The following is a 14,293-nucleotide window of genomic DNA, read 5'->3' as shown; positions in this document are numbered from 1 at the left end:
GTCCCTGATTCTATTATAATCAACAGTTCATTCTGTTCATCAGATTATTTATTCACTTGATTCTTAGATTCACTTGTTGATAGATGCATATTTGTTGTTCATAATTTGTATCTTTACCTTTTTCTTCCTCTTCCTCTTCTTAAAGGATACCTTTCAGCATTTCATATAATCCTGGTTTGGTGGTGATGAACTCCTTTAGCTTTTCCTTATCTGTGAAGCTCTTTATCTGACCTTCAATTCTGAATGATAGCTTTGCTGGATAAAGTAATCTTGGTTGTAGGTTCTTGGCATTCATCACTTTGAATATTTCTTGCCACTCCCTTCTGGCCTGCAAAGTTTCTGTTGAGAAATCAGCTGACAGTCGTATGGGTATTCCCTTGTAGGTAACTGAGTTTCTTTCTCTTGCTGTTTTTAAGATTCTCTCTTTATCTTTTGCTCTTGGCATTTTAATTATGATGTGTCTTGGTGTGGTCCTCTTTGGATTCCTTTTGTTTGGGGTTCTCCGCGCTTCTTGGACCTGTAAGTCCATTTCTTTCACCAGGTGGGGGAAGTTTTCTGTCATTATTTCTTCAAATAGGTTTTCAATATCTTGCTCTCTCTCATCTTCTGGCACCCCTATAATTCTGATGTTGGTACGCTTGAAGCTGTCCCAGAGGCTCCTTACACTATCCTCGCATTTTTGGATTCTTTTTTCATTTTGCTTTTCCGGTTGGGTGTTTTTTGCTTCCTCGCATTTCAAATCATTGACTTGATTCTTGCGCTCCTCTGGTCTGCTGTCGGGAGTCTGTATAATATTCGTTATTTCAGTCCGTGTATGCTTAATTTCTAGTTGGTTCCCCAATATAAAATCGAGGGTCTCATTAGTTTTCTTGTAGATCTCATTAAGTTTATCGGCGGCTTCTAAACAGTTCTTGAGAGACCTTAAAAGTGTGGTTCTGAACTCTATATCTTCCATTGACAATTTTGTCCTGTTTCTTTGTCTCCGCATTTTGATATGCTTCCTTGGTGCACCCCCTAGTGGTCTTGGTTCGCAGTCTTATAGTTAAATCTTGATTGTTGTAGCTAATTCCAGGGAGGGTTTGACCTCCAGGCCAAGTGGCTATGAGAATCAGCTGTGTCAGCAGTGAGAGAACTTCTGTCCTCTAGGGAGGTGCTAATCTGGCGTTTGCCTGAGGCTATCCGGCAAATGCCTGTGTGCAGGGCTTGGGCGGGGCGGGTCGCACGGGATCAACAGGGTGGGCCAGAGAGAGCAGTTATGGCGGCTCTCAGTCCTGTCCCCAGGGGCTCTGCCTCTCTGAGTCCCAGCACCCGCTGCAAAGCTCGGAGAGAAAGCTGCACTTGCTCTGACGGAAGCCAGACAGTCCCGCTTCTCCTGTTTGAGTCTGGGTCCCTAAAGACTCGCCCGGATCTGGAGCTCAGAGTCTGCGACTCCCTCCCGATTGAAAACGCCAACCGCGCCCTCCGCCGCCAGCCCGCTCCGCGCACTCCGCACCTCAGAATTTGACTTCAGCACTGTGCCTCCTCTGAGTGTCCGTATGCGTTTCTCTTTCCTCCTAGTTGTAGGACTTCCACTCAGCCAGCGTTCCTGTGGTTCTGGGTGATGTTTGTTCCGTTTTTTGGTTTCACTTTTGAAGTAGTTGTTCAAAGCAGCAAACTCCGGCGTTAACCTATGCCGCCATCTTGGTTCTCCAGAATTACTTTTTTCTGGAGAACTTTTTTAGAGTGTTTTTGTGGCCTACAATAAGTTACTACAACATTTAAGTATTTCCAGAAGCCAAGACTAGTTCATATTACAGTTGACTGATAAAGAATACTCCAAGACAGATCTAACCAACTCACCTATAAAATTAATTATTCAAGGAAAATGAGTTTGTTTTATGGGCTAATAAGTGAGCAAGTATTTTTCACTTTTTAAAGTAATCTTTTGAAAATATAGACATACTATGCCTATGGCAACATATATATATTGCTGCTTCGTTAAAACAAAAAAGAAACATCCAGTGAGAAATCTAAGTATCGATTTACAAAATTGCTTTACATTTATGAAATTAGAAATGTCTAATAACTATATATTTAATGTAAAAGAACTAGTAAGTGAGACTTTATTTCAGTTAAAAGGCCTTTAAAAATCAACAAAAATTTGAATGCTATAAAAAATTAATTTCTAAATAAAAACTAGAATTTAATTTTCATGTCCCTGATCCATTGTTTCCTCTAAGTTCTAAAACATATTATTAGTTCCACATTTTCCAATGTTACTTAATATACTAATAATGGTTGGTGGACCAAATGTCCCATTATTTCATGGTTCACAAATGTAAGGTAACAGACAAATATTAAGGTCAAGTCAACCAAAATTAAAATGGGCAATAGTGGTGGGAGAGAAAAGCAGAGGGTAGAAGAGGAAAATGGGCCCTTGAGAAGGTCAGGTGTCTTTGCCCAGATCCAGGATTACCACCCAGAGGGCAAAGAAAGGCCAAGTGGTTCTTCAAACACTCTTTAAAGTGCCACTTTCTAGGTTGATCCAAAGGGCAAGGCACTGCTGAGCATTATCTGCTGAGATGCCCTCCTCAATGGGCTGTGTGTCAGAAGACATCATCAGGCAGTTTCTAAACTAGTCCTTAATCACCATTCCCTTGAACTCTGAGACCCAAGCAATCTACATCATTGAACAATGTTAAGCATCACCATAAGATATTGAACAAACAAAACAATGTCTTTTGAGACATCCCAACTCATGTTGGGTCAGTGAGTGAGTAGCCTCTGCAAATGAGAATGTATAGGTGAGGAGTGCTGGTGAATTCTCTTGGTTTTGACCCTGATGTGCTGCCCAAAAGATGTTTTAATATTTGGGAATATTTAGGATCCATACGCCCAGATTATAGAATTCATTATCTTTAGAAGTGAGATAGAGCAGAGTCAAAGGCAAAGAGAAACAGGATGAAATATTCAGAGTGAGAGTTGAGCTATTAGCATTTAGCAAAATGAGTGGGTCAAACTTTTCTTCAGAGATTAAAAATGGTGGCAGAGTAGGAGGATGCTGCATGGACATGCTCCCAGGAACAAGCTGGAATTACAACTGAAATATGGAAAGACTTCCTGAATAATCAATGGAAAACTCACAGAAGAGAACACTGATAACCAAGGATCAAAGGTGGAGACCACATAGACACTGGTAGGAGGGGCGGAGGCACAAAAGAGCTGGCCAGGCACCCACAGACAGCAACTGAAGACCTGGAAAGATATCACAGCTGGGAGGAGAGCGGGGGGTGCCACTGAGAACTCTGTGATCTAATCCCGAAGCTGGGCTCCCCAGCAGAGAGCACCAAACTGAGGAGGGTACCCACATAACATCTAGCTATGAAAAGCAGTAGGGTGCTGTCTACCAGGGAGTGGCAGCTGAAAGCTCAAGTGTTGTGCCCAGATTTCAAGATTCCCAAGGGCCCACCAGGGAGCCAGCGAGTCCGATGCAAAAGCAAAGAGTCCTTCATTTCAAGCTAGCTTGAGCTCCCCGTCCACCACACTCACCGACACAACAGCAAGCCAAGTGGCCAAGAGAGAGAAAACTCTGTGTGGAGAGAGGTTTTATAGGGGGTTGGGGTAAGGGGAGGAGAAAGGTCTGTGGGCCCTGCCGATTGGCCAGGCGCAAGTCGGTGTCTTGTTACATAGGATGTGGTCATATCTATGGCAACTTCCCTTGATTGTCATTGGTTAGTTTAAAGAAGTCCTGGGTGTGGCTAGCAGAGGCTTGGCTTCCGGGAAGAAGCCTTGCTTAGCACATGGCCAAGGTAAGATGGAGGGCATAGCCCTTACCCTGGGGCAAGGTGGAGGGCGTAGTCCTCGCCCTTTCACAAGCACCCTCTTTAAGGGCCAATGCACAAAAATTCCCTGTGGAGCCACCCACCTTGTGCTCTGGCAGAGGGAGGGTGAAGGGGACTGGAACTGTGAGAGCAGAACCCAGGACTGGGGACTCGGGGGATAGAGCTCAGAAGGCAGACACCCCAAGTTTCCTGGGCTGAGTCATTCCCTCACACAGCAGAGGACATCTTTCCCACATAGACATCTGCCTTGCCTGGGGAGGAAGATAGTTGACACACCCTATTGGAAAACACCTTGCCCTGAGGCCACTTAAGAGATTAAATTAAGTAACAATTAGCCTCCAGGCAGAAGTAATTGCCCCTAAAAAAACTCACCACACCTGAGGATGATTGCCGGGGGCAATTCAAGTCAGAATCCTATTAGTCTGTGTAGACCAGTGGTTCTCAACCTTGGCTGCACATTAGAATCACCTGGGAATCTTTTTAAAATCCTGATTTCTGGGCCTCTTCCTCCAGAAATTCTGTTTCTTTGTTACTAATGTTGTGGCCCCACTCAATAACAAAGAAACAGAATTTCCAGGGGATGAGGCCCAGAAATCAGGATTTTAAAAAGATTCCCAGGTGATTCTAATGTGCAGCCAAGGTTGAGAACCACTGCTGTAGAGTATGGAAAAATAAAAAGCAGGTGTTCATGGTAAGAAGCAAGAGACTGTATGAACAATGAAACATATACCTTCTTAATGATTAGCTTAGCACCTCATAATGAGGCAATGATTGGTTAGAGTTTGCAGTGGTCAGCAAACTGCGGCTCGACAAACCACGGCTCGCGAGCCACATGTGGCTCACAAGCCACGGGGTTAGACTAACTGATATCCATAATAGGGAAGGATAGAGGGAATAGAAAGCAAGGTCTAGAGTGGTTTTGCTTTGTGTGTAGATATGGGGATCCAGACAAGAGGTTGGGAACAACCAGGAATAGAGGTTCAGGTACAAGTGAATGAAGGGGATCTTGAGACTACAGCTCAGGTGACATCCATTATAATACTGTTCAGAATCTCTTCCAGGAACTCAGGTAAATGTCTTGTCATTGGGGTTGAGTTAAACTTTAAACACATTTGAACTCTATCTTAATCACTTAACAAGGTTACCTTGGGTAAGTCTTCTAGTCTTTTTTGTGCCTCCATTTCATTATCTGTTTATTGAAGTAATAATAGAGCCAACTCCATAGGGCTTTTCTGAGGATTATGTGTGATAATAAGTTAAAAGTTTAGCATACACGGTTCTTTTAATTATTCCTAATTCTTCACCCTTTTCCATACCCATATCTTTTCCCATATGACTTGGCAACTCCTCACACCAAAGGCAGTGTTTATTTCCCCTTACCACTGATGTTGGCTTGGTCATGTGGTTTATTTGGCCAATGGAATGTGGGTAGAAATTTCCACATAAGCCTTCAAAGGAACCCCCTATGGGAACTTCTAATTCCTGCCATGAGAATATGCCCCCAGTGACTGCTGCCTCTTTGATCTGGGAGGGTGGGTGGGGGGTGTTGGTGTCTCAGAATGGACACACCTGTGTCAAATCTGCATAACTCCATGTGTGTTAATAAATGTTTATTGTACGCCACTGAATTTGGGACTTATTTGTTGAACAGCAATAGGTGACTGTCACAACCCAGTCCTGAGGTATGGCCTGGGAATCCAAATTTCCCAGGTTATGCTCAATAACAGAATTTGTGAGCCACTGCAATGCCCTTACTGTTCTAAAGCCATACCACTTTTTTACTGAATTTATTTTATGCTAAATGAAATAAGCCAGTCAGAGAAAGGCAAGAACCATATGATTTCACTTACATGTTAAATCAATTAACAAAATAAACTAACAAACAAAGTGGAGACAGACTCGTGTATAGAGAACAGACTGACAGCTGTCAGAGGGGAGGGGGTTAGGGGCTGGGTGAAAAGGATGAAGGGAGTAAGCAAAGAAAAAAAAAGACACATGGACACAGAAGAGTATGGTGATTGCCAGAAGAAAGGGGTAATGGGGGAGGAAAAAGAAGGTAAAGGGGGGATAAATGGTGATGGAAGGAGCCATGCCACTTTTAAAGCACCACCTGAATTTTACTTTTGAAAGGTGCCCATTCAATGCTAGATGACTTTGTGGGAAAAATATCCTATATAATAAAAGGCTAATAGGCAAATCGACCAAACAGCGGAACAACCGGTCACTATGACGCTCACTGACCACCAGGGGGCAGACGCTCAATGCAGGAGCTGCTCCCTGGTGGTCAGTGCACTCCCACAGGGGGAGCACAGCTCAGCCAGTAGCCAGGCTCTCAACTGGCAAGCACAGCAGCAGTGGCGGGAGCCTCTCCCACCTCTGCGGCAACGCTAAGGATGTCCAACTGACATGGGACATCCTTAGCACTGGGATTGGGCCTAAACCATCAGTCGGACATCCCCCGAGGGCTTCCAGACTGCGACAGAGAGCAGGCTAGGCTGAGGGACCACCACCACCACCACCCCCCCCCCACCCCCGCGCACAAGTGCATGAATTTCGTGAACTGGGCCTCTAGTATTTTCTTTAAAAGAGGTTTTTGTTTTTATTTTTTCATTTCCTCTCCTATGCTTTTACTCAAAGATTATTTTACCCCCTCTTTCTTGACTGGCCTCTTCTAAATAGATTTCACTGCTTTCCCATCACCTAGATTCCCCTGTATTCTTCAATCCTGGCCTTAAATGTGACTTCTTCACACCCCTGACTTTACTACTCCAGCCCACACTGACCTCCCCTTTCTCTACACATCTGCTGCTCTTGTCATCAGCACCATGTAGTTAAGACTAACTCCATAACGATTTATTGAGTTTCTTTCCTCCTCCTGGCTAAACTGACAGTTCCTCCAGGTGAGGGTTGTCTTTACTCCTGTATCTCCCAGATCTCTAACATAAAGAAAGATAAATAGTTAAGGTTTTCACATCAAGTCAATAGATATTACTCTATTGATTGTGTGAATTTTTAAAAGCTAGCTCTGACAAAACTGAATGCTTCATTTACAAGAGAAGTTAAGATTTATTCCTTTGGACAACAGACATGACAGTGCATCTCAAAACTGCAGACCATCACCTTTCCCCCTCTTTAGTTATGGTGTTCCAACATCCAGTTTTGTGTTCTTATTTGGGGTCATGGTCTGTGAGTTTCACAGAAATATGATAATTATATCCAACTTGGAAAAAGGCTTCTGTTTCAATCTATTCCACCCTCATCTTTTTTTTTTTTTTTTTTTTTTGGTTCCTTTCAAAGACACAGAGTTGCATAATCCTTAGTAGGGATTCAACCTGCATTTCAGGAAATAGTGATAAATTATGGCTTGGCCCACAGCTTAAAATGCATGGAGATAAGGAAGCTGAAAGAGTTCCAGCTAATTCTAATTTGTAAACAATTTTTATCTATAAAGCTTTGAATCAGATGAACAGCTACTTATTAAAAATGGCATTCAGTCATCATCTAATTTGCTAACCATGATTTTTAAAATTGTTTTGGAATATTGACCTAGAGTGGAATTTTCCTCCTAATATTGGGATTAATCTAAATGTTTTAAATCTATCTTTCTTATGTCTAGATTGAATTTACATTAATAACTTCTTAAAAGAATATTGAACTATTAGGCAGTATCTCTTAAGGCTAAACATATATGTCCACCCTACAACTCAGCACTTCTAAAACTCCTGGATATATCCAACAGAAATAATTGTACATATCCACCAAAAGACTTGCATAAGAATTCCCATTGAAACTCCAAACTGTAAACAATCCAATGTCTATCAATAATACAATGGATAAATAAATTATAGTATAGTTAAAATATTATACAGCCATGAAAAAGAGTGCAACAGCAAGGATGAATCTCATAGACATAATTATGGTTTTTTTCCAAAGACCAGACACAAAGGAATAAATTCTGCAGTATCCCATTTATGTAAAGTTCAAGAAGAGGCAAAATTTATATATGAGAGTAGAAGTTAGAATAATCTTTCTTGGGGTGGGGATACATATTGACTGGGAGGTGGTAGAATGAAGCCTTTTGGGCTGCTAGAAAGTTCCACATCTTAACCTGGATGGTGGTTACATAGCCCTATAAATTATAAAAATTCATCAAGCTATAGGCTATAAATAGATGCAATATGTCTATTATATAGCAACTAGTGGCCCAGTGCACAAATTTGTGCACAATGAAAGGAAATTAATTAGAAGAAATATTTTTATATTGCTATTCGCCCTTTCTCTATAATAGAAATGTCAACGAAATTCACAATCAACAATGAAAGATCAAAACACACATGTGCGATTGGCACCAGTGAGAGTTTTATATCTATTGCGCATGCGTGAGCCAACTTAGCCTTTTATATACTAGTACAGTGATGGCGAACCTTTTGAGCTCAGCGTGTCAGCATTTTGAAAAACCCTAACTTAACTCTGGTGCCGAGTCACATATAGAAATTTTTTGATATTTGCAACCATAGTAAAACAAAGACTTATATTTTTGATATTTATTTTATATATTTAAATGCCATTTAACAAAGAAAAATCAACCAAAAAAATGAGTTCGCGTGTCACCTCTGACACCCATGTCAAAGATTCACCATCACTGTACTAGTATATAGAATAAACTTGCTTAATTAGACCTGCTTTCTGATGTAGCTAAACTTTTTCCAGCCCAGTGAAGCACCCCAACTCCTCTTTCAGGTAATTGTCAGCAACACAGCAATAAATATCAACATGAAGCACATTATTACTGTAGATCACACAGGGAAAATAAAGGGTAAAATATTTAGCTGCAGCAGTATTTGACTATATTCTGTGCAGTGAGAAAATCTGAAGTCATTTTCAAGGTCCACCATTTCTTACTTCTTTTCAGTAAGGTTAAGTTTCTAAACTTTTAAATCTCTGTTTTCTGGCTAATGAAAAGAAAATAGGATTCCACTGAGTCTCCCATCTACCAGGTACCTACTCCAGGTCTTCTGTGAGGATCAAATGAGATGAGGCAAGGGAAAATGCTTCACAGACGTTTGGTTAACATGTGAAATGTTTCCACCTGGCTATAAAGCAAGTTGTGTCCCTGGGCTGAAGAAATTGCAAGGAGGCTAGTCGTTACTAGGGAAAGGAAGCCGGACATTGCTATATGACATCATTACCCAGACGGACACTTAGCATATTAGCCTTTTAGATTTATAGATTTTTATGAAAGAAAATCTCACTTGAATTAGGAAAAAATAAATGTTTTAAATGTCAATATTCATAACTTACCAAGTTTAGTCTGGCAAGCCTTTAGGTTTCAGCATCGCATGATATTAAGACAGACAGGACTACTCAATGAAGGGTTAACTGCCCCTTGTGATAACTGCTGTCTAGTAAATGTTTCAGTTACTTATATACCTAGTCCAAGAGTGCACAAAGATACATTTCAACAAGGACAAGCTGTTTAGCACACGGACTGGCTAAATACCCAGCAGTGATTATGTCCTATGCCAGCCTGTCTCCAGATTGACAAGATAGTGTTAATGCTGCAGCAAGGGAAACTGAAACAAAGGCCGGAGCTGATGCCACCTCAACAATGAGGGCCTATTTTCTCCCATGCACCTGGGAACGCCAGTGAACTTGGTCATTGTTCAGCAGCAGAAACCTCGGGGTTTCTCTCACCCTTGGTTCTTTGTCCTGTGAGCACATTATAGGCGATTCTGCCCTGTGTCTCCTGACAAGAGATTCCTCCAAACCCATAAACTGCGTCAGCATGATTGACCAACCAGAGGTCGTCCTTCCTCGCCCCCACCCTTTTATCCCAAGCTGTTTGCTCTTATTGTTCATTAAAAAAAAAAAAAAAAAAAAAAAAAAAGAATGGAAGAGAAGGAAAGACAGCAGTCCAAGTCCAGTAACAAGCAGCACAAAAGATTCATTTGTGAAGGGCAAACATTAACAGCACGAATAGCTGCAGGGGTTTGGGGAAAGCCTGTCTACTTTGGAAAACCAACAAGGAAAAGTTGAGTGCAGACAAATTGCTTGCTCCAAAGAGAATGCCATGTGGGAGGGTATGGAAATAACTATGTCCTGGGAGCCTGTTTTACTTTCTGTGGTTTTTCGCCAACATGAAATGCAAGAACAGCCAGAGTGACAGCATAATACACCTTAAAGCCTCAAGTCACCAGACTTGATAATTGTCTTTTTCAAATGGCTTTTCACGCTGTACCTTTCATTTAGTTGAGAAAAAAAAATGAAACTTTTTGAGAGGTAACACAGACATTTTCTTCAATTATAACTTGAGTCCTAGCATTTTATGAAAATTTATTATCCAAAAGTTTGCCTAGAGGACCCATAACATTCTCACTGAGGTTTTCTAGATTAATGCTTTAGATAAATGCTTCATAACTAGGATTTAAATAAGAAGGGCTAAATACTATTTAGTTAATTCTCATATCATCATTGACACAATATCCTGGATAATAAAGAGATGATTACTTTTACTCTATTGTGTCTAAAATGCTAAATGAGCAAAACTGGAGACAAAAGTGAACAACACATGAAATGAGGATATGGTGAAGTGGTCTTTTCAAAGTAGTTTAGGAAAGGAAAGCCTCCCAAAACTACATCTTTTCATTATATTCCTTCAGATAAGCAGTTTTCACAGATAGGTATGAATATCCTTCCTGGCATATTTAAAACAATGCATTCTTCTAATCAAGGCAAGGGAACATGGTTTATCTCCGCTGATCCCACTTAGAATTACCATTTCCTTTAGAAAAGTGATTTTACTTTGTTTTATTCTCATTTTCCCCCATCACCATTTATTCCCCTATATCCTTTTCCCTCCTCTTTCTTTTTTTGTCATTTTTAAAGCTTTATTGTTGAAAGTATTACATATGTCCCGTTTTCCCCCCATTGACCCCTTATAGCCCACCCCACCCCCCTAGGAAAGTGATTTTGAAACTTTGGCAGAAGTTAGAACAACTGGAGGTGCCCTATTAAACACAGAGACTCCAATGGCCTCATCCCGATACTTAGAGCAAGCAGGTCTGGGTGGGCCTTGGAAATGCATTTCTGTGAAACATCTCAGGTCATTCTGAAGCTCAGAGATTGCATTCTGAGACTCCATAACTCCATCCCACATTCCTCTGGTGCTGAACTGCAAAGTCTTAGTCCCAATGTCACTGACTTGAACAATTCCGAAGTTAACATGAAAGTTTAAAAACTGCAAGGCACATCAACCTTGTTCCGTTGTTTGTGACATTAAGGGAAAGATTGTTCAAGAGTACCAATAGGGACTTGCTCATCTTGTCATTGAAGGTCACTCCCATAAATCACCTGCCACCCTGCCTGCTGACTGGAGTCAATGCCAACATTACCCCAGCTCCAGCTCAGTAACTACCTGATTGAGAAAATGCAAGAAATTCAACTGCATGGGGGTAGTGAAAGGGTTTGAGAATTATAAAAAAAAAAATTAAAAAGCTAGGAACCGATTTTTTTTTCAGTGCACTTTGCCTCCAGATTAGAAACATCCCACAATACCCACGTTTAACAGAAGAAGCAAATGTGAGAAGACACCATTATTTTATTCAGAACATTCCATCTTCCCAGCAAAAATGGGTTTCCAAAATTCACCTTAACTTTGTACCAAAGTCCAAGTCCATAGCAAGTGCTCTTGAGATAAGAATGTGAAACTATGGTCCAGGGAAGATCCCCATTTCAATCGAAGCCTCATCAGGGTATCAATTAAACGGGATGCAGTGGTTTTGTGGGGTTATTTTCCTTCAGCTCTCCCGCTTGTCCTGTGCAAATCGTTCCTGTAACAGCCTTCCCCAGTGAAAGGACTTCAGAAACAGGAGCTGTCTTCAGGGGAGGAAGAGTGAAGTGTTGATGTGCTGACCCCTGGGCACAAAAGCCCACTGACAGATGGGAAGAAAAAAAGGAAAGTGCTGAGAGGATTAGATACAAAAGGGTCTTATAAGCAGTCAAGGCAATAACGCATCCCTCTGTTAAGAGGCCACCAATATTAATAAGGCACAAACAATGTGAGGGGTAAACAAAATGCCCAGGACACATGTGGGCAAACAGGGGAGACAGCGGCCATCTGAACAGCCAGATGCCAGCACTGCCAGCACGTCTGTCGGGCCTCTGGAGGTCGGATTTGAAAAGCCTAAGAGGGTTATGCCGATTTCAACATCCACTCTTATCCCTGGGATCTGGAGGGCAATTATAAAGTCATCTTTCATAGCGGGCTGTCCCGCAAACATTACTCGGCTGCTATTACGCCTGACAGCTGGGCCAGCTTCTGGTTCAAAAATAGCCCATTTGTCAGTTTCCTCTATTCCCTGCTATTGTGAAAGAGGCAGAATTAGAAGGCATTGCTGGGACGCCAGCTGAATCACTTTGAAATTGTGGCATTGGTTTGTCAGAGAAAAGAGGGGACTTCGGGGCCCCAGGGGCTAGAAAAGGATAGTGGGCTGTGCTAAAGGAAATGCCTACTTTGGGAAAGCTGTCTGCGGAATTCCCTGAAATGAATTGCACATGGGAGCTACACAAAGACTTCAGAGCTCATTTAGATTCACGGCCCCATACCCTTGTCTAGTTCTGCCAGGCTTCACCCTCTCTTTCTCTCTTCTCTTACTCTATTTAAAGTGATGGAAAACAAATAAACAAGATAGAAGTTTGCACCAAGGGCCTCAGGAAAAGCACAATAGCCATTGACAAGGGCTCAAGAAACCTTCACAGGTCATGAGCACACCATGTGCCTTTTACTAACGACTTACTCAACAGCCTCTGAATCACTCCCCGTAAAGAAAACTCCTTTTAGACTGGGAGAGCCCAGCCCGAAAGTGCACAGCTCACCAAACACACAGCCGCCTTTCTAAGAGACAGAACCTCTACACTAAAACATGACAGCAGCAACTGCAAGGGGCTTCCCATCCTTAAAGGAACTATTTGTAATGCCTGCGTTTCCTCATCGAGATACGGAGGCATCTCCAGTCAAGCCTCTGTGTCTGGAACGTGCTCACTGTGGACTCTTGAAGATTTGAGTCACGATCAAGGCAGCAGGATGATGAATCAATGAAGCATCCATGATGAGAAAACACTGCAGTGGCAAAAGCCATCATACAAAATCATGTCCGTGCAATTATCATAGAGGCCCAGGGAAAATGCACAATCTATTGATAGATTGAGAATTTATCTACAGTTGACTCTTGAACAATGTGGAGGTTAGAGGTGCCCGCCTCTGGGCAATCAAAAAAAACTGTATAACTTTTGACCCTCAAAAACGTTAACTACAGTCATCCCTCAATATCTGAAGGGGAATGGTTCTAGGACATCCCACAGATAACAAAATCCACAGATGCTCAAGTTCTTTCGATAAAATGGCAGAGATCAATGCATATAGTTGACCCTCCACATGCATGGATTGATTCCCAATAATGGGACTGAAAATACTGTTTTTGATGTGCTGTTAGTTAAATCCATGGATGCAAAACCTGGGGATATGGAGGGCAAACTGTATATTTATCGAAAAAATAATCTGCATATAAGTGAATCTGCGCAGTTCAAACCCATGTTGTTCAAGAGTCAACCATGTAGAGTAATGGCAGCGCCCCGGGCCTGGGGCAAGGCTTGTTAGCTGTGTTCCTGCCTCCACCAAGGATGAGCTTATGCCTCCCACCCAGGCCCCAGGGATCCAGCAGCCACAAGGAATTGGGGAAACAAATCCTGAAGGAACTAGATGAGTATTATGAGAAGTTTAAATGGGAGACGGACAGCAACCAGAAGAGGAGAGCCACTGCATTCAGAGAGCCCTAATCCGGAGCCAGGAACTGGGTGACGAGAAGATCCAGATTGTGAGGCAGATGGTGGAGCTGGTGGAGATCAGGGCCAGGCAGGTGGACAGTCACGTGGAACGCTTTGAGGCACACCAACAGGTCAATGACACCACTGGCCACAGTGGCAAAGCTGGCCAGGATGAGTCCAAGAACGAGACAATCACACAGGCAGAAAAACCCAATAACAAGAGGTCTCAGAGACAGCGCAACAATTCAAATTGGGAGAATGCAGCCAATAGTCACGGCCATGATGACATCACTTCAGGAACGCCTAAGGAGAAGAAAGCAAGAAGTAAGAGGCTCTAGAACAGCGGTTCTCTACCTGTGGGTCGAGACCCCTGTGGGGGGTCGAACGACCCTTTCACGGGGGTCACCTAAGACCATCGGAAAACACATAAATAATTACATATTGTTTTTATGATTAATCACTGTGCTTCAATTATTTTCAACTTGTAACAATGAAAATACATCCTGCATATCAGATATTTACATTACGATTCATAACAGTAGCAACATTACAGTTATGAAGTAGCAACAAAAATAATTTTATGGTTGGGGGTCACCACAACATGAGGACATGTATTAAAGGGTCGCGGCATTAGGACGGTTGAGAACCAC

The 14,293-nt window shown here is 42.1% G+C and overlaps 1 pseudogene; it reads left to right on the top strand.

Moving 5' to 3' along the window:
* The first annotated feature begins 13,499 nt into the window (after positions 1 to 13,499).
* Positions 13,500 to 13,981, top strand: LOC118662469 (annotated as a pseudogene).
* The last annotated feature ends 312 nt before the right edge of the window (positions 13,982 to 14,293 follow it).

Source organism: Myotis myotis, unplaced genomic scaffold, assembly GCF_014108235.1.
Source record: "Myotis myotis isolate mMyoMyo1 unplaced genomic scaffold, mMyoMyo1.p scaffold_m19_p_9, whole genome shotgun sequence".
Classification (NCBI taxonomy): domain Eukaryota; kingdom Metazoa; phylum Chordata; class Mammalia; order Chiroptera; family Vespertilionidae; genus Myotis; species Myotis myotis.
This window is presented reverse-complemented; position numbering and strand designations above follow the sequence as displayed.